The 20,000-nt window shown below is 34.3% G+C and overlaps 1 protein-coding gene and 1 long non-coding RNA gene across 3 annotated transcripts in view; one reads left to right on the top strand and one right to left on the bottom strand.

Annotated features, from left to right (window-relative positions):
* The window catches only part of LOC135206187 (uncharacterized), a 55,660-nt gene extending 41,890 nt beyond the window's left edge, over positions 1-13,770 (bottom strand). Inside the window, exon 1 of the long non-coding RNA XR_010312694.1 lies at positions 13,654-13,770. This is a non-coding gene — a long non-coding RNA (uncharacterized LOC135206187). The remainder of the gene's footprint in view (positions 1-13,653) is intronic.
* The window catches only part of LOC135206183 (homeobox protein OTX-like), a 492,545-nt gene that overhangs the window by 182,184 nt on the left and 290,361 nt on the right, over positions 1-20,000 (top strand). For both annotated transcript variants that reach the window (XM_064237496.1, XM_064237494.1), the window contains exon 4: positions 10,204-10,311. The gene's annotated coding sequence lies outside the window, so the exon portion shown is untranslated. The remainder of the gene's footprint in view (positions 1-10,203; positions 10,312-20,000) is intronic.

Here is a 20,000-nt window from a genome sequence, read left to right as displayed (position 1 = left end):
AATGTTCATGGCTTATATTACCAATGTAATTTTGTTTATGTCCTCTTTTTTTTACTATTTCAGAATATATTACTATTTCAGAAATATCTGCGGTCTATTTAGTGTCTCACATGTCCTGAAAAAATTCTCGTAACACCTATAACCAATATTACTTACACGGATTTTAAAAAAGTATTTATAAAACCAATGAGAAACCTTTCAAGAATATTTCGATTTTTTATTCTTTTTTTTTTGCCGATTTGTATAGATCTGAAAGAGCCGGGTAAACACGTCAAATCTCAATATATTTTATAGAATAGAAAAACAGGTTTTTAGAAACTTCATAATGAACGCTCTAGAAAGTCAAAATTTTGAGTGTCATGTGAATCAGTAAAGTTTCCTTGAATGCAACAGCTTCATAGTACCTCAGATTTCATTATAGTTTTACTACTACAACATTTGCCAAGATATTTCTGTATCTCTTTCTCTCACCAGCCAAGGCGAATGTGGCTGACGACCAACAGCTATACAGTTTTATAAACCTTGCGTCTTGCACCTGTGCAATTTGACGCTAACTGTCTTTTGTCCGTGGTTGCGTGCGCTTTCTGTCGCAAGGCTAGCCAGAGATTTAGCTATAGGTGGTGCATCTCCGCATTCCAAGAGTCTGAATTAATATAGGTCTTGACTTAATTATGACAAAATGAGAGGCTCCTTTTCGTTCGGTTGTCGGCGTTCATACATTATAGCGATATATCAACTAGATCAGGGCGCCTCAGTGGCTTGGTCGTTAAGGTGTTGGCGTGCCACCTCGTTGACCGCGATTTCGATTCTCGGGCGTTCCCTGAGGGGTGAGATATGTGTATTACTGGTGATAGAAGTTCACTTTCGACGTGGTTCGGAAGTCACGTAAAGCCGTTGGTCCCGTTGCTGAATAACCACTGGTTCCATGCAACGTAAAAACATCATACAAACAAACAAAAAACAAACAATCAACTTGATCAGGCCTTTTAATATGTTTACTAATGTGTCTATTCGAGAATCAGCTCGTAATCAGTTTCTAAACTAAGTGCTCTCTTGGGGTGTTGACAGCCCCTTTAATGAAAACACGGATCATGACATTATCAGTTCACATTTTTATTAGTTTCATGTCTTATACCGTTGAGAAAGTTGATTCATATGTTTAGATAATTGAATTTTCTCTTCACTTTCTTTAGTTTATGTTAAAATATATATTGGGTTTTACGGTTTAGATTTCATGACGATTTTAGGTCATAAAAATTAAAAGTCAGCAATTATCAAATACTGTTCCATACTTTCATGATAGCACATGCACAAGTACAGGTGTTCAAACACACACTCATACACACACATACATACCTACACACACACATATGTATATATATATATATATATATATATATATATATATATATATATATATATATATATATATAATATATATATATATATATAAAGGCAACGTCAATAACTTAAACAGAAGGGTCCAGGGTAATGATGGTTACTTTCACAGACGCCACAACGTACAAAACAATTAACTGTCTTTGGTACTGGTTATTGTGAAACGAGTGTCACGAGCAGTAGCAATGACTTCAAGGGCAACTGCGAACAAATAAAAGTCTCTCTCAATGATTACGAATAAACAAAGACAACTGAGAAATAAAAATGTCCCCATGGAACAGCATTAGCAGTTAATGTTAGGAAGTTTTCCAATACTCATTTTATAAAGATGTGCCATAAAACAAATCTCAAATCGTATTTACTTCACCGCATGAACGCGCCATTCGAAACTTAGACTTCTGGCACATCTTTCTTTTCTAAAGATTTCTGCTCCTTCCTCCCCCACAAGACACACACGCGTGTGTATAATATTATATATATATATATATATATATATATTATATATATATATATATATATATATTTATATATATTATTATATATATATATATATTGTTTTTTTTGTTTTTGTTTTTTACACGCGTGCGTGTCCTGTGGGGGAGAAAGGAGCAGAAATCTTTAGAAAAGAAAGATGTGCCAGAAGTCTAGTCTCGAATGGTGCGTTCATGCGGTGAAGTAAATACGATTTGAGATTTATTTTATGGCACATCTTTCTAAAATGAGTATTGGGAGACCTTTCCCTCTATTGAAGGAATATAATAAATATTCTGCGCCATATCTTTTTAGGGGATATTGGTTATAGAAATAGATAAAAAGCACACACTATACAGTTCTGTATTTAGATAGAAACTTCAAAACATTAACTGCTAATGCTGTTTACTTGTAATCATTGAGGGAGACTTTTATTTGTTCACAGTTGCCCTTGAAGTCATTGCTACTGCTCGTGAGTCTTGTTTCACAATAACCAGTACCAAAGACTGTCATTGTTTTGTAAGTTTCGGCGTCTGTGAAAGTAACCTTCATTACCCTGAATGCTTTTGTTTAAGTTATTGACGTTGTCTTTGTCACAGTATTCTTATATAAGGTTACTCAGTCTTGCTCATCTTTCCAAAAGCCATTTAGCTAAACAATATCACTTGTTGCTACCCACTGGTCCCTTGACACGTGTATAAAAGGGACAAGGAACAGGCCCCCCCACCCCCCTCCCCCTCTACCCTGTTATATAACGCACACAGGCTTTAACTGGCATTAATAAAATACCTGACACTGGATATGATCCAACTGGCAGGTAGAGCATTTTGGCAGTGCCCTCAGACTCACGCTGGCTCACACGCATGACCGCCCACCCTCTGAGAAGGGGATATCACCTTGCAAGGACACAGGTAGAATTAATTGAAGGATGTGTTGTTTCAAATTGGCGTTGCTAGTGGCGGGGTGATTTACGGTGGAAATTTCGCAGGGAACATGATATCCAAACACACTTAATTTGTATGGTCAGTGCATGCTCTAATGTTACACTTACTCAAACAGGCACCAACAGATGCAACTAGATCTGCTTGCAATAAACCAGCAACAAACACACTCATATACACATAACGTATACATAAAAAGTAATACAGTCACAACGCGATTAGAATTTAGTATATTTACACTTACAATATCTTACCGACAACATACGAGATAAACGAGATGATTTACAAGAGAAAGCATATGCAGATGTTACGTTCAACAAAGAAGAAAAGAAGTACTGAAACAAAAATATAAACCCTCTCTTCTATACTGTAGATTTACTTAGAAGACAGAGGAGAAATGTGAAATCCCTCTGGAGGATAGGAACTTGTATATCTACTTTACTTGAAAACGCGATCACAGCCATTATCATTCGCCTATCATCTTTTGTTTAACAATTTTCATGGGAGAATATGCCGCGCAATTGTGATAAATCTTACGGATAATGTTTATCGTTGTCTTCAGTGGTCTTCCATTTATTCAGTTATGATATTGTCAATAACCATTTATATATATATATATATATTATATATATATATATATATATATATATATATATATATATATATATATATCTATATATATCTATATATATCTATATATAGATATATATAGATATATATATATATATATATATATATATATCTATCTATATCTATATATATATATATATATATATATATATATATATATATATATATATATATAAATTATGATGCTTCAGATGTACCTTCGAGGGGAAAGTTTTTTTTTTTTATATCTTCGAATAGGATAATGATGATATTGAGTAGCGATTTCAATACCAACAGTAGTAGTTTTCATGAAGAATTTGATCAGTCCACCCAAACACCGAGCAGGAAGCAACGAAGGTACTCGAAAGAACGAAAAAATGTTGAGACCGTGACATTATGATAGTTTTCAGGGCGGAATTCATTAGCATTTTTCTCTTTATAAGTAAACTTACCCAACACTCCATATTCAGTGATTTCCGTAGTTAATTGGTTAATTAACTGGTGACAAGTAACGGGCGGGGATGTAAGATCAATGTTACGGAGAAAAGTGGCGAAACTTATGAATTCTTAAAAGTATTATTGCATGACATTTGTAAGTAACGTTTATATCTTCATTCACTTGGATAGTTACGTCAGTGTATCTTGGCTCTCTCTCTCTCTCTCTCTCTCTCTCTCTCTCTCTCTCTCTCTCTCTCTCTCTCTCTCGCTGTTTATTCATTTTATATTGCCTGATTCCATATTAATTATTAATTCAATCACTGAGTTACACAACCACCCATATACACCGTTAAATTTCTTGGTACACTGTAGTGTCAATTATGGCTCCCAGATACATTGCTGTCTAAGCCTCCAACTTCTTCAACTTCAGAATTTTCACCAGAACTGCAGCACAGTAAATCAGCCCAATACTACAGAACTAAACAGTATCAAACAGTAAAACTGTGCAGTACACTGCAGTGTAGTCAAGTATCCTGAAGTGGAAGAAGAGTTGATAAAATGGAAGTCACTTCTACATTATTTTTATCTTATTAAAACTTGTTCTACGTAGCTGTACAATAAGACAAACATGAATCCGGAAAATTATTATTATTATTATTATTATTATTATTATTATTATTATTATTATTATTATTATTATTATTATACGTAGCCTCTGTTATGGCAAAGTGGTGGAATGGGTAACACGTTCATTTTGACCCGGATATTCATTCTCTCTGATATTTAAATGATTATGAATACATATAGACCCTTATTTCTTTTCTGGAATTCCGCCTCGCTTACGTGGACAATTTCTAAGACAGCTTTGAAAGTGGACACCTAATAGCACTATTGTTTGGGAATGAAAACGCCAGATCGCCGTGTGTGTCACTGCATCATCTCCCTTCCACCCTAACTGCCATCCAGCTTTCCAGAATAGAATGAAAATACGCTACACTTTATATAAAAAAAATAACTGATTGGATCCCTTTCAACATTGCTTCAGTAAACGTCTGATAATATAGTTCAGTGTATCTTTGTGAAGGGATTTCTATATGCGTAAATGTCAGAGATTGCAGTCCAGCAGGCAACCGGCCAAACTTATTCTTTTTTTTTTTTAAATCCATAACAGATAATATTCAGGAAATATCAGAATAGCTTTAACAATTCAAAAAAACTCCAGTCTATTATTATTGTTAATATTATTATTATTATTATTATTATTATTATTATATTATTATTATTATTACGAAATGGATACAAAATTGGTTATTGAAACAATTTTAACTACCACCTTGATGTGCTCACTTGACAAATTCAGGACGTTGACCCGTTGACAGATGTCAAGAATCCCGACAACGTGAATGATATAACTGCGAAGACAAGCTGTTTACTGTGATATTTAAAAATGTTGATTCTAAACATATACCCTTCCCTTAATCAAATGAGATTGCGCGTGAAATGCTCATTTTTGTCAAATGTTTTTGCATGAGAATATATTTAATGTCAATTCTGTATTGGAATTTTCTATTGGAACATTTTTTACTGGAGTATTTGACTATTCATATGTATATATATATCGTATATATATATATATATATATATATATATATATATATATATATATCTAATATAGCGATATTAATGCTAGTAGCCATTATTTTCCGTCACCTCAAAACAGGCTATACTCGTGGGTTTGCAAGAGTCACTTGAGTGTTCGAAAAAACGTAAATAAATTTGACACGAGAAGCGTTTCAGGATGAGAATCAAATTTCAGACATTGAACGAAAACTTTTTAGTCTGAAAAAAAAGAAAAAAGGAAAGAAAAGTATAAGTTTGCTCAGACATTGAACTGAAACGTTTTAGCCTGAAAAAAAAAGAAGGTATAAGTTTGCTACATACACTTGTAAATTATTTCCTAGGGCCTGCTGGTAGTGGAGGAATAACAGATGAATTAGATCGAAAGACTGTGATTGTCGTCCATTATCTGTTCAAGAATGCATGGAAAGTTCTGCACTCCTGTGCCAGTAGTAGTAGTAGTGACGACTATCAGAAGTTCCAGGGCTTATACTCCGGACGTGACAAAAAAAAATAATTTTGAACATTATTCAGTTCATTCATCTGTTTTATATCCAATAAAAATTGACTTTCGAGATTTGCTAATTTTTTCATTAGTGAAAAATCTAAGGATCATTCTTGAATATTAGTTTTATTAATCGACTTGAAAATAATGAAGACTTTAAAGGGGAAATTAAATTAATAAATAAAGACTTTAAATGGGAAATTAAAATCATAATAAAGACTTTAAACGGTAAGTTAAAATAATAATAAAGACTTTAAGAGGGTCATTTAAAATGATAGTAAGACTTTAAAGGGGAAGTTAAAATGATAATAAAGACTTTATTAAAGGGGAAGTTAAAATCATAATAAAGACTTTAAATGGGAAGTTAAAATAATGATAAAGACTTTAAAGGGGAAGTTAAAATGATAATGAAGACTTTAAAGGGGAAATTAAAGTCATAATAAAGACTTTAAAGGGGAAGTTAAAATCATAATAAAGACTAAGTAAGTTAAAATAATGATAAAGACTTTAAAGGGGAAGTTAAAATGATAATAAAGACTTTAAAGGGGAAGTTAAAATCATAATAAAGACTTTAAATGGGAAGTTAAAATAATGATAAAGGCTTTAAATGGGAAGTTTAAATGATAATAAAGACTTTAAAGGGGAAGTTAAAATGATAATAAAGACTTTAAAGGGGAAGTTAAAATCATAATAAAGACTTTAAATGGGAAGTTAAAATAATGATAAAGACTTTAAAGGGGAAGTTTAAATGATGATAAAGACTTAAAAGGGAAAGTTAAAAAGATGGTTTGAAATGAACTCTCTACATTCATGAAAGATAGCTCTGATTTCTCAGAAGTGGATGTTTTTCATTATTCCTATTAGTGCTTCAAATAATACCTTGAATAATATGAACAATGAAGGAACAACTTCTATGATTTATGAATATGAATAATGGGTTTTAAGATTATAATCCCTGAGTCGCTGAGAACATTGGACAGAATCTTTTTTTTTTTAATTAACATTCCAAAGTCATTCGTGTCATCTCTCAGACTTTTGAAAAATTTGAAAGGTATTTGCGTGATTTCAATAAGAACAGGTGTGATAAAAGTATTTCTCTTTTTATTTCAATTTACTTGTTAATTTAGTGCACAATCAACCATTTTTGTGTTTATTTTATATCTCATTAAGCATCATAAAAAAGGGTATTGTATTTCTAAAGAAGTTGGAAAATATAACATCCTTCTAGCAAGTATTGGTAACCTCTGAAAGTAGGGTCATCCCATTTCAAGTATGTTTTTTCTTCAAAAATCTTGAGAATTTAATTCATCACAGATTTTTTTGTTTATTATAGTCATATTTTACAGTTTAAGTGAACACACTGAGCGGTTTGTTAAGGCCCGTCCACACTAGAAAACATTGTCTGCAAACAAAGTTTACAATGTTTGCAAACAATGTTTCCTAGTGTGGACAGGCCTATAGAAGAAACTGCATTTAGTCTCCCAATGAAGAGAGTAGCCCTATTGCCACGCAAATCATTACGGTAAAAATGAAAATGAAAATACCAACATTGATCAAGAAAACTATCCAGCCCGGAAGGACAATTATTGGCAGACATCTGCGAGTAGCAGCACCTGATGTTCACAGAAATGAAATGAAATGAAAAAGGGTGGTTGGTTTTGCAGGATGTTTCAGAAACAGTTGGTAGCAGGACCGGAATCAGGGGGGAAGTTAAAGGTCATTCCACCGAACAGAAAATTACAAGAAAGGTCATAGAACAATACATTGACATCTGTATCACAGACTTTTATATATATATATATATATATACCTTTTTCGTACGTATGTTTTTTTTTATAGTGATCTCTTTTTATGAATGATCTTTTCTATCCTTGTCCTTTTTTTTTTTTTACTTCCTGCAATTCATGAAGAACTGATTGTTGTATATGATACTTGTGGCGAGTACCGATGGACGATGACTGACGTTCGAGTTTGTGGTTTGGGATGTAGAAAATCGTGTTTCTGTTACAAGCTTGTAATGCTTTAGTAGAATGAAAATTAAGTTTTACACTTAACTGACAGAAACATCATTTTTATTGATACAGATTGAACTGTTAACAGTTGTAACGAGCTGCTTCCAAATCTGCATAACTGGTTGTTTTTCCTTAATTACATTGCCGCAAAATATTTGTAAACGTATATTTCGAATATGCGGATCAACATTTCGATCTATAACCTATACTCCCAACTTACCTAATCACAAGTTATCGATAAATGGGTGCGGAGGTTGGTATAGAAGTTTATCTCATTCCTATGGAATGGAAGGCCTTTTCAGAATCTTTTGCTTTTCTTGCAAACTATCGAAACAAATATAAAACTTACTTAAATGTATTTAAAAAAGAATTAATTTATTATGGTATTTTATAAAAAGGGATATTGTTACAGGAACCTGCAAAAGCGTAAGAATTCGTCACAATTATTGGTTTTGTCATTACAAGAAATTATAATGAAACGATGAATCATTGCAATAGACCAGAACACTGAAAATGGTTATTATAGGGAATATGAATGTAAAAGTTGATTCCCGAGGGAAGTCGGCATAAACACGCATTTTTTAAACATGGAACAAACGAATGTATTGTTCACAAGTGTAAGTAAACAATTACCGTTGACAATTAGTGATCAATTTGTAGATTTTCCATAAAATCGTTCTATTTCAATTTGTTTCTACCGTCAGAACTTCTAGAATCACTGTCGTGACCAGCACCTTCTATGAATTATTATGAAAAGAAGAATTTAGAAAAGGCTTTAGAGTGTGGTTATAGAAATTCTGACAACATTTTAATTCTTCATAATATCTTTCAACAACAGCGAAATATAGCTAGAAATAGGTGTCACGCGAGTTACCCTCACTATCAGCGCACAGCATCAAAACGACCCCAATGAACAGCCAAAATCCCCTGTGGCAAATTTCATTCATCATTGATAATTTCTACTGCGTAATTTAGAACAAATAGCTACTTTCAGCGTCAGCAGTACTGCAGAGAAAAATAAGAAAGACGGTACTGAAGACAACGATCTACGACATCAGTCGAGGCAGAAAGCAGCCGATGCCGAATTGGAAAAATCGGGGCTGCTGGCGGGTTTGAACTTTCGAATCGGAATCGTGATTCATCTGATTCGATCCGTTTGGGATTTATAATATATAATTCACGGGTGAGCCCATTGCAACGCCGGCGATGATGATGACGCCTCCTCTCTGATGATTCTTTCGGAGGAATGAAACCGAGTTCTGTTTTTCTTTTGATGAATAAGAAAGTTTCGTGGCATTTGTTTTTTTCACGGCTGAATGAGCTTTAATCAGGAAACTTTGTATCTTTCATTTTGATTACTGCTCAGCATTTCACCACATCCTTCTTTTATGGCATATTCTATTGAATTTTAGTAAGGATATTGGAATAATTGTATCATCTATTTTTGTATGAACAGTACTCTGCAGGAAGGAGGATTTCTAAATTGCATGATGGTATTTTCTATGAGATTCTGGAAGGTTACAAACATGATATTGCGTAAGAGGTTCTGAAGGGTTATAAGGTCCGCACTCGGGAATGGCCTGAGGTTGACGAAATTTAAGTTGACACAAGATCAACAAACTGTTGGCGTAGTATTAGCATTAGCTTTCACTTCATTGGAATTAATAATGCTGGTGATAATGATAATGATGGGCTTCAATTCTACAAAAGTATATAATGCAGTATCACCTACAGAGTTAAATTACACATTTTTTTAAAGATATATTTAAGGCTGGTAAATATCAGCTTTCTTAGGGGGGATTATTTCTTGTGGCCTATCAAAGGAAGCTTAGTATTAGCACGATATGCTTTTAATCTGTTGCAGAGTAATGACTGGCTTTTTTCACGGATCATCGTATTATGTAGTGATAATCGTGTCTCTTATGCCCTCCGAAGTCAATATTTTCCCGAATAATCATACTCATTTGAATAATCTCTCTCTCTCTCTCTCGTGGGGCACTTAATCCTTCTGTTATTTTTCTCCCTCCTCACCTTCAGGATAAAGCCATTAGGACGAATTCGTAGACATAGGGATCTCATATGCAATGAATTTCAGTGAATGATCATTGATGAATTCCAGTTGCAGTCCATCCTATACACTTTTTCAGGAATACATCATTAGAAAAAATGTTCTCTGTTTTATAAATTTTTCCTTTTTTCTGTTTTGTTTCAGGCAGGGTGATATAGATTCCCATGATAGTGAAAGTACAAAAGCGGGCAAAGAAATATATTTATACGATATAGTGATTTCCCTCCAGCTTTGAGGCTTGAAAGGAAGAAGGTAAGAGTGTTGTATTTCATTTTGATGGAGATGGAAGACTGGTTACAGTGCTTAATTCTTGAAACAAATTGACGTCTATTTTAATCAACTTTAGATTGTCATTGAGTTCTGTAGCTCAGTAAATACTTTACACAGTCCGTTTTAAGAGTACTGTCTCTTCACCTCTCAGCGCTTCAGTATTACATTACACTTAACAATTTTAAGCTTGTTACTGTAAAAAATTAAGCATTGATGCATAGTTATGATTTGGATAGCCAGCAGGATTTCTGTATTGAGATCTCATTGAATTAATTCGCATTCAATTTCTTTTCTTTTTCTATTTTCTTATTTTGGCGAATTGACATTACCAGACGTTTAGACCGTGTGGCTTTGGCTATTGAAGTGAATCACTGTCTTCGAATACTGGTGGCCACCATTGTATTGCAATAGATATTCGTTTATGTGATTGTGATGACGTCGATCTTTCGAAACCTTTACAGGTCTGTCTTCTGTAACACTTGGCCACCGGACGGAAATCTACTACAGACGATCTGAAAAAGGGAGTAGATATTCTGTAGTGAGACATAGGGTACACAAAGCCTGCCCATCTATCTACCCCGCCATTTCCCTCTGTTTATCATTCAACCACCCTATTTCTCATTTTACACGTACATCTCCATCTGCTTATCAATTCATTATTTCACCCTGTCAGTCTAGATCTATTTTCCATTAACAGGAGACTTTATTCCTTATTCCTCCCAGTTAAGATGACATTTATGGGTCTTGGAATATGCATCGCTACATATAGCAACAATTAATGCTATTTTCCTCAGCTTTTTACATTCCAGTTTTTGGTAGGTCAGGAGAGTGTTCTTCATTTATTGATTTTTTAAAATAAATACCTGAATATTTGAGATGATTTTCCCTGTTCATAAAATGTGAAATCATTTTTCGCCAATTTGGGTAATACTGAGAATAGCTGCAAAATTGGTGTATTTTCATTTTAAATTTTCAATCCAGAAGTCGTAGCGTACGTTAGCAATTTTGCCATTCGTTTGAGCCTCTGTGAGTTTCCTTTAATTGAAAAAACACCCATTTAGAGCTGTAATTTGCAACCATATCTTAATCATTCTTTATTGTTAGGCATAGTTCCTAATTGATTATTAGGCTTGACATGGAAATCCGGTTCAAAGTTGTACTCCCATCCGGAAGAGGATTTGTTCAGTGTTATGGCCGTATATATATATATATATATATATATATATATATATATATATATATATATATATATATATATATATATCATACATATATTAAAGTAAAACACATTCACATGCACATATATATGCATGTATGTGTAATATACATGTATACATAATACACACACACACACACACACACACACCACACACATATATATATATATATATATATATATATATATATATATATGTGTGTGTTGTGTGTGTGGTGTGTGTGTATTATGTATACATGTATATACACATACATACATATATATGTGTATTTGAATGCGTTTTACTTTAATCCAACTTATACACTTTTTACCAAATACCTATGTAGTATCTGTTAACTGTAGTGCCCTCTTAACTGCTCCGTTTCTTCACTTTCTGGAAACAAAATCGAAATGTGAAAACCTTTTTAGTTTTCTTAATTTGGTTGGCTTCGTGGTGACAAGGATTTCCCCCCAAAAAATGAAGTAATCGAGAAGTGAAGAGGGCATTGTGGTTAATAAATACTACGTATATATATATATTATATCTATATATATATATATATATATATATATATATATATATAGTATATATAAAACGTATATAATAGGCACAAATATCTTTAAGCTTGTCGATTTATCAATCTTAGCGCGAACCTGTCTTAATAGCGTTTACGAGTATGCTTCCGAGTACTATCCCTGATATGTTAAGGCTTCTTCATACCTGTCTCACAGGATTCACGGCTGGGGGTGATAATATGAGATCGGAGTTCCTAGACGTCACAGTAGAGTCGACGTGCTTAAACACTTTACATTGCGGTTATGAAGATGGGTCTATTCGAGCCCTGGCAAAAATTATCTGATATCGACAGATATATGAGCGCAGTATCTGAAATAGACTTCTGTCTTTGTCCAAAACGTAGCGGACGACTGTAAAGGTTTCCACATTATTTCTAACCTGCCGTCAAGGACTGTAAAGATGAGAGCGGAAAAAGGTATGAAAAATGAGAAATCAAGAGGTTAAGATCCGTGTATGTACAGGAGAAACACTGATGATATACTAGTCAGACTGTGACATGCGTTGTGATATATTTTATTTTTTATTTAATTTATTACAAATCCTAACGGGTTCTATGCATGTGTCATTACGAATGCATAGAAATACATCTGAGGCATCATGTGCATGCGCATTGGTCTTATGTATACCTACGTATGTGTACGTATATACGCATATATGTATATCTCACGAGTCATGCATGTGAATAGATTTATAGAGCATATAAATGTATTATCTGTCTGTATATAAGATCATCAGCTATTTTTAGACTTTATAGTGAAGACTCCTGCTTATCCCACTTATATCCCCCTTGGAAGAGGAATGTGTCAGTAGAACTGTCATCTCGCTCGTGCCATCATCCCCCACCTTCTCTGTCCTGACTCCTCTTGTGTTTTTCACGCCGCTGTGTACATGTGTTATGCAATAGATTAGTCCCGCATGCGCTAAAATGAGAATGCTCTCTCTCTCTCTCTCTCTCTCTCTCTCTCTCTCTCTCTCTCTCTCTCTCTCGTTGTCGTCTGTCTATGTATTGATTCTGTCGGTTTACATAATTGTGCATTTATCCATAAAGCGGTATATGTATACATTTTTGCAAATTTTCACTTATATACTTGAATAGAAAATATAAGGCATTTTCACATGGCCTCGGCAGTTATATGCACATTACTTACATACTTAACCGTTAACACAAGACGCGACGTACTTACCTTCATGAGTACCTTTGTATTTGCTTCGCGGAATATATCCATCCATTTTTAACTCGAATAAATGAAGTGCAGCCATTTTCCTAACACGAATGCGGTAAGAATCTTTAGTACTTTTATAACTACTGTGAAGACTGTTCTTTTGAGAATAGCATTGCATGGCCTCTTATGATACCTTCACCAGCAGCAGTTTTCGGGCGTTTGAGGACAAAGGAGCCACAGCCCTCGGCATCTCCCGTACCGCGCGTTCAACTCTTAAGAAACGACATTCAGTGACATTCTCCCTACAAACCATTCATGAAGAGGCATAGATACTTTTAACTTGAACAAGAGAAATATAAGTAATATGGCGGAGATCCAAGCATACTCACGTGTTGTGCAGGAGCTCAATGGCTCGTACCGTCGTTCCTATTTGGCTCGAGTGGGGAAATACAAAAAAATGCAATCGGGGACCCTACGTAGGTTCACCATCACATCACCAGGGAAACACAGTAGCACTAAAGGCTGCCCATGAAGACGCACCGTATTAACAACCCGATTTGAAAGGTCAGTGAAATATCATCGAAATACAAACTTAGCGAAAATGCCATCTCCTGGACCCCCCATTGAATCTTGTATTTGACATTTACTCTCATTTTGCCGCACCGGTCCTTTCGGAGACGCTACAGGAGACCCCAAGAAACAACAGAAAGATCCCAATAGTCTCGACGACTTTGCCCTTGCGTGACCCTGGCTGCTTGGGGGAGACTGGGGGCCCTGGACGTTGTTGGCCCTACCTGACCCAACGCCTGCCCAAGCTACTTGGACAACGTCTTCCCTGCATGATGTCTATTGTTTCTTTTGACCTGGTGCTACCTGACAAAATATTGATCACTTTTCTGTCTCTTCAGATGGATAAGTGTCCAAGATTGACAAGTGTTGTATCAAAGAATGTTGTATCAAATATGAATTCAAGTAATACTTCTGGACCCAGAACGTTGTTCACCTCTTTGGTATATTTGTCCACAAAGGTCAGAAACTTCTACCCTGTGATACATGTCTTCCTGAAGACCAACTTCTTATGATATTAGATGACAAACGGGATACATTGACGTTGATATATATATATATATATATATATATATATATATATATATATATATATATATATATATATATATATATATATATATATATATATTTATGTATACGTACACACACACACACACACATGCATATATATATATATATATATATATATATATATATATATATATATATATATATATATTCGTATATATATATACTGTGTGCATGCGTGTGTGGAAAAGAGAGAGAGAGAGAGAGAGAGAGAGAGAGAGAGAGAGAGTTATACTAAAAGAGACAGGAAGATATATTGGATTTTCGAAACGCTGAGAAATAAATCTGTTTTTCAGAAGCTGACATATATGTTAATGATTTCCGTTAAATTGTTATTAACAATAATAATCCCCGCTTGTGCAGTTGTCTGTAAGTTCCAGGTATTGAGAAGTGCATAACTTGGTTAATCTTGAAAAGTTTGTCTACCCTGGGCGTCAACAATTTCATGTGAAATGGCTTTTGTTTCTGACATTGGGTAATGTGGAAGTCTTAGAAAGATAAAAGCCAAGTAGGTTTAACCTATCATTCTATTGGCTTTTAGTAGGATGGATTGTGTCTACCAGGAACAAGCAGAGTTAATCCCCGAGGATTATTTGTTGACCTGCAATGCAAACCCTTGCGATGTAGCTAGAACGGATTGAGTTCTACAGTAGCTGGCATTTCAGGATCAGTCGAAGGACTGCCGAATAAGCTGTAGTCATAAAAAAAAAAAAAACAGGAGGATGGTTGCCCCACCAGCTTCACATAAGAAGGGAGCGTAGGTACCGTGTGGCTGCAGCATGAGAGAGAATGGTCTCGAGGCCTGGAGGATGGAGCTCTTTATTCAACTTGGAAAGATCAATACTTTGCCTCCCGACAGATGGCAGCACCTTCCGTGGAGGTACAAGTAGGAAACCTAGCACTGTCAAAGAAGACGGTTTCGAGGGATACTAGGCCAGGTCTGTTTTCAGTTTTCAGTTAGAGGCAGCTTTAAGTTACCAAATAGAAAACTGACCATGAATTTATTTCAGAACTACGTATATATAGAACTAGGCTTCCTTTCATGTTTATAGGAAGAGCGCCTACGCGTCCTAGTGTTTTTCTGACCAAGTATAAGCCCGAACGAAATTATTCAAACAAGTTTCTTATAGTTGATCAAGATATAATGCACTATATGTACGTCAATGAAAAACCGCCTGTTGGCAGATATTGAGAGCAGCCTGTCCATAGGGTACATCTTATTGTTAATGAAAAAAACAAAAAAATTTATCTAGATATTTTCGCGATGGATTTGCTGCTTCAAATCCCTATATGTAATTCTGTGTAACAAAAGTTATAATATATATTTTTAGCCAGGGAAAAGAAAAGAAAAATATTAACATTAGATAGGTGCTGTGAATGCACTTATTAACAACAGCAATAATAATAATAATAATAATAATAATAATAATAATAATAATAATAATAATAATAAAATTTCAGACTGCAGCCTCATTATTTTTATACAATCTTTCGTTGTATAAGTAGATTATTCTCATATATATCGTGAATACGTGTATTAATTTATTACAAGTCTACCTTACCATAAGTTGTATGTAAAAATTACTTCCAAAAACATAGCTTTAGAAGATCGGGAAACCACTCATAAATATCAGTGACTGGAGAAATGTTGGACCAGATGCCTCATCTTTGTCATATTCATCCTCTTTTTTTTATTTTTTCATTTCCCTAGGCTTAACAATATATGTTTATAAATAAATTAATTGCTTAGACTTACATGTGCAATTTGATGTAGCAAGTATTTCGAGAATCTAGAACGAAAAGTTGAAATGGTTGTTTTTTATTAACGATTTTATCATATAATCCATTAATTTCAAATTCATGATATCACAGAAAATATCTGAATTTTGTCCAAATTATCCTACTGGCGGTATATACTGCAGCCTCACATCTCTCAAAAAACAACCTCGTCACAAATAGCAACGTTTTATATGGTTGTAGAGTTGGGAAGTTGGTAAACAAAATGATGTACCAATAAGTATACAGAGTGGGGTAAAAAAAATCTCCAAGCACACAGGCAATCAATAACGCCATTGCAGAGTTCAAACACAAATTTAAAACAATATGTAGCGTCGGAGGTAATCATACTGGACACGTTTAGTGGCTTCCAAAGAGGATTTTAACACCTTGGTTGTGACTTGATTAGTCGGAGTCGTAAGGATAATATTATTTTCTTGTTCTGCGTGAAGGTCCTTTCCTCACCCTTCATAGTCGTCTTCAGCTGTTCTTAAGTATAGTAACCCTCGGTGTTTGCTAGTCGAGGATCATCAGCATAAGCCCTCATAAACCGTTCCTCCTCCTTTAAAATTATATATATACCTTTCTTGCAAATTCTCTGACCGACGACACTTTACCAAAGTGTAGATTATTTTGATCTATGAACGCGCGTGTACCTTGGCAGCAAGCACAACTATGCAACAAGGTAGCTGCCGTCTAAACATTAAGCCCCCTTTTCTCTCTCTCTCTCTCTCTCTCTCTCTCTCTCTCCTCCAACCAACACCGCCACTCATATCCTCTTGCCCTGTGATGGAGTTTGATCTTCACCGTCAGTAGTCCATTGGATGTCATCAGATGCATTTTATGACCCATGGAAGTCATGGTCAACTAAACTAAAATATTTATTAATAAAAAAAGTATTTGTGCCCTTAAAATAAATTTATATGACGACCCCAATCTCTTTTAAGACTCTGATGTGTATCGGTGTAATTTTTCTCAGTATTTAATGATCTTTTATGTTTATATAACTCAAAGCTATAGCAGTAGCAAAATAGGTTTCCTCTCTTCGCTTCGTAAAGCGAATTCTTTCTTAGTCTCCGTAAATACTCAGTGCGAAAATACGGATTCATTTTCCTCTAAACATAATAAGTCTTTGAAAAAATTACTTCAGAATCCCTGTTGCTCTGTCGTCAAGATCACCTTGAATGTCGCCTGGCCATATTTCATCGCGTTACAAATTATTCACATTGCAAATCATGAAAACTCCGCGGAATTCCATGTACTTTCGGGAAGTCTCTTTGAAATATCACCATCAGAGTATATTATTATTATTATTATTATTATTATTATTATTATTATTATTATTATTATTATTATTATTATTATTATTCACAGTTTGATATTGTAGCTCGATGCTCGACTCTCACTTTCCTGTAAATCGCTCCTAGCATTTGGCATCTACATAAATAAGGTTTTTTTTTTTTTATTGCATTCGAACCCGGAATTTTCACCTGAAGATCTGTTTGAAAATAGGGAGGAAGATAAGTTTTCTTCAACGAAGAATTTAAACTTGAAATTTGACATCCCTTTTTCTTTGACGTCTCATTATTATCAGTTCATATACAACTGCTTACATTGTAACGTTCTTATCTGAAAAATATGAACTTCATAAAAAATTGATAATGAACGTAAATAGCTATGCACTAATGATATTTACTATTTATTATATATTAAATATATAATAAATATATATTATGTATATATAATGTAATTATATACATATATTTATATATATATAATATTATATATAATATATATAATATATACAACAACACAGATATAAGTATATGGGTATATATCAAAGACAGACAGGCTTTCCAAATTCCTCGTCTTCTCTCTCTCCTCTCTCGTCTTCAGTTCTCTCTCTCTCTCTCTCTCTCTCTCTCTCTCTCTCTCTCTATATATATATATATATATATATATATATATATATATATATATATATATATATATATATACGCACACACAGATATAGGTATACGGGTATATATCAAAGAAAGACAAGCTTCAATTCTCTCTCTCTCTCTCTCTCTCTCTCTCTCTCATTACCAGTGGAAACCACGCACGCACCCTCCACCAATTCCCCGAGTAAATACTCCGGATTAAAGCTGGATAGACCCTATTATAATAATCTGGTGTTTTTATTTCGGAAACGTAAATGTCTGCATTAGGGTCTCTCTCACCTTGCACCTGAATCGCGGCCATTTAGTGAAGTGCTGATGACTCTTCAAATGAAATCATTAATGAAAGGACGAGCGAGACGTAGGCGGATAAAGACCCGAAAGGATTGCTTAGAATGTTATGGAATCCCACTCCGGTTTATTTTCGGTTTATTTTCCCTTGTTGCTGTTTCTTGAATGTTCTCGTCTTTCTAGAAGGGAACGTTTAAAGGGGAGCAAGTAACACTGTGGAGAATTTCTAGAATAAGAGTGGATTCATTTCCGTAACTAATTCAGTCATTTAAACATGTATGAAACCTTAGTACATTCCGGTTTTGTTTTCATTGCAAGTTTTTTTTTTTATGGGAAGTTCGTCGTAGTTAAGTTTGGAAATTAGTTAGGTAGCTCTTAGCCTCACTCCTTTTGCATATTTGGGTAGAGGTTTCGTATTTACACGATAATATTATTCAACTGTATGTTAACAGAATATTCGTATATAATGTCAGTTGCACCTTCGGTATACTGTTGATTTTTCTTTCAGTGGAGCTAGGTAATGTTTGGCCCGATCTGTACTAAGGTGGGTGACCGCCATAAAATGTTCAGACTCGACCATCTTTTGGAGGTTGATGAGCTATGTATGTATGTATGTATGTATGTGTTAAGATAGAAAAACAGATACAAAACCATGCATCAACATCATAGTGTAAGTTTCACAATTGTGTTCTTTTTAAATTAACACAAGTTATGGACCTCTTATATCAGTCTCACCGATGTAAGCGTAATTTCTCAGTTAAGATGTTTTAATTATCTTAAAAACTCGGGTGAGAACAAATTATTTTACCGGTTAATATCTACACAAGACTTTTATATAGAAGTGTTAACGTTAATATTTAGATTTTGTGTGAAGTAAGTCTTTAGGTTTCTTTTATTATTACTTTGCAACATCTGTAGTGACAAATGAAAGTCAAAATTATTCTGAAAAAAATCAAATGCTTTTAGTCCCCTACCATTCGAATTGGAGAGATTTTTATTTTGGTTAACTCTAAAGTTTTTAAAAACTTCCTTGTTATGGAAAACAAGAAGTTGCTGGTTTTTAAAAAATCCAAACATGTCTTGAGGCTCGAATGCAGCGCCGAGATAAAAAAAAATACTTTCATTTCATCGCAAAAAGAACACAATGAAAGTTTGTAACAAAGTGCCAAACTTTCTAAAGCTGGTAAGAACACCTACACGTCCTACTTTATGGTTTTTGTTCCTCACCTTTGTTATCCGTGAACAAATACATACACACACACACACACACACACACACACACACACACACACACACACACACACACGAAGCTTTCTCATACACCCAACCCGTTCCACTTGCTAAGAAGGTGCAAAAAAAAAAAAAAAACTTTACCATCCTTTTCCAAGTGGTCTCATTTGCTTAAATAATCACTCGCATGCAAACACACAAACAACGCTGAGCTCATGTCTTTACACCTGACCTTTTCCATTCGCTAAGAACGTAGAAGAAGCAGAGTGCATCTGATATCTTGCGTCATGGGTAATGTTCCATTTCGCTGAGAAGGATACAATAATCATTAATCATCAAATATACTTTTAAGTTCCTCAATT

The sequence above is a fragment of the Macrobrachium nipponense genome, chromosome 29, assembly GCF_015104395.2.
Source record: "Macrobrachium nipponense isolate FS-2020 chromosome 29, ASM1510439v2, whole genome shotgun sequence".
NCBI classification, from domain to species: domain Eukaryota; kingdom Metazoa; phylum Arthropoda; class Malacostraca; order Decapoda; family Palaemonidae; genus Macrobrachium; species Macrobrachium nipponense.
Note: the sequence above shows the minus strand (reverse complement) of the source record. Positions and strands in the feature narration are given on the sequence as shown.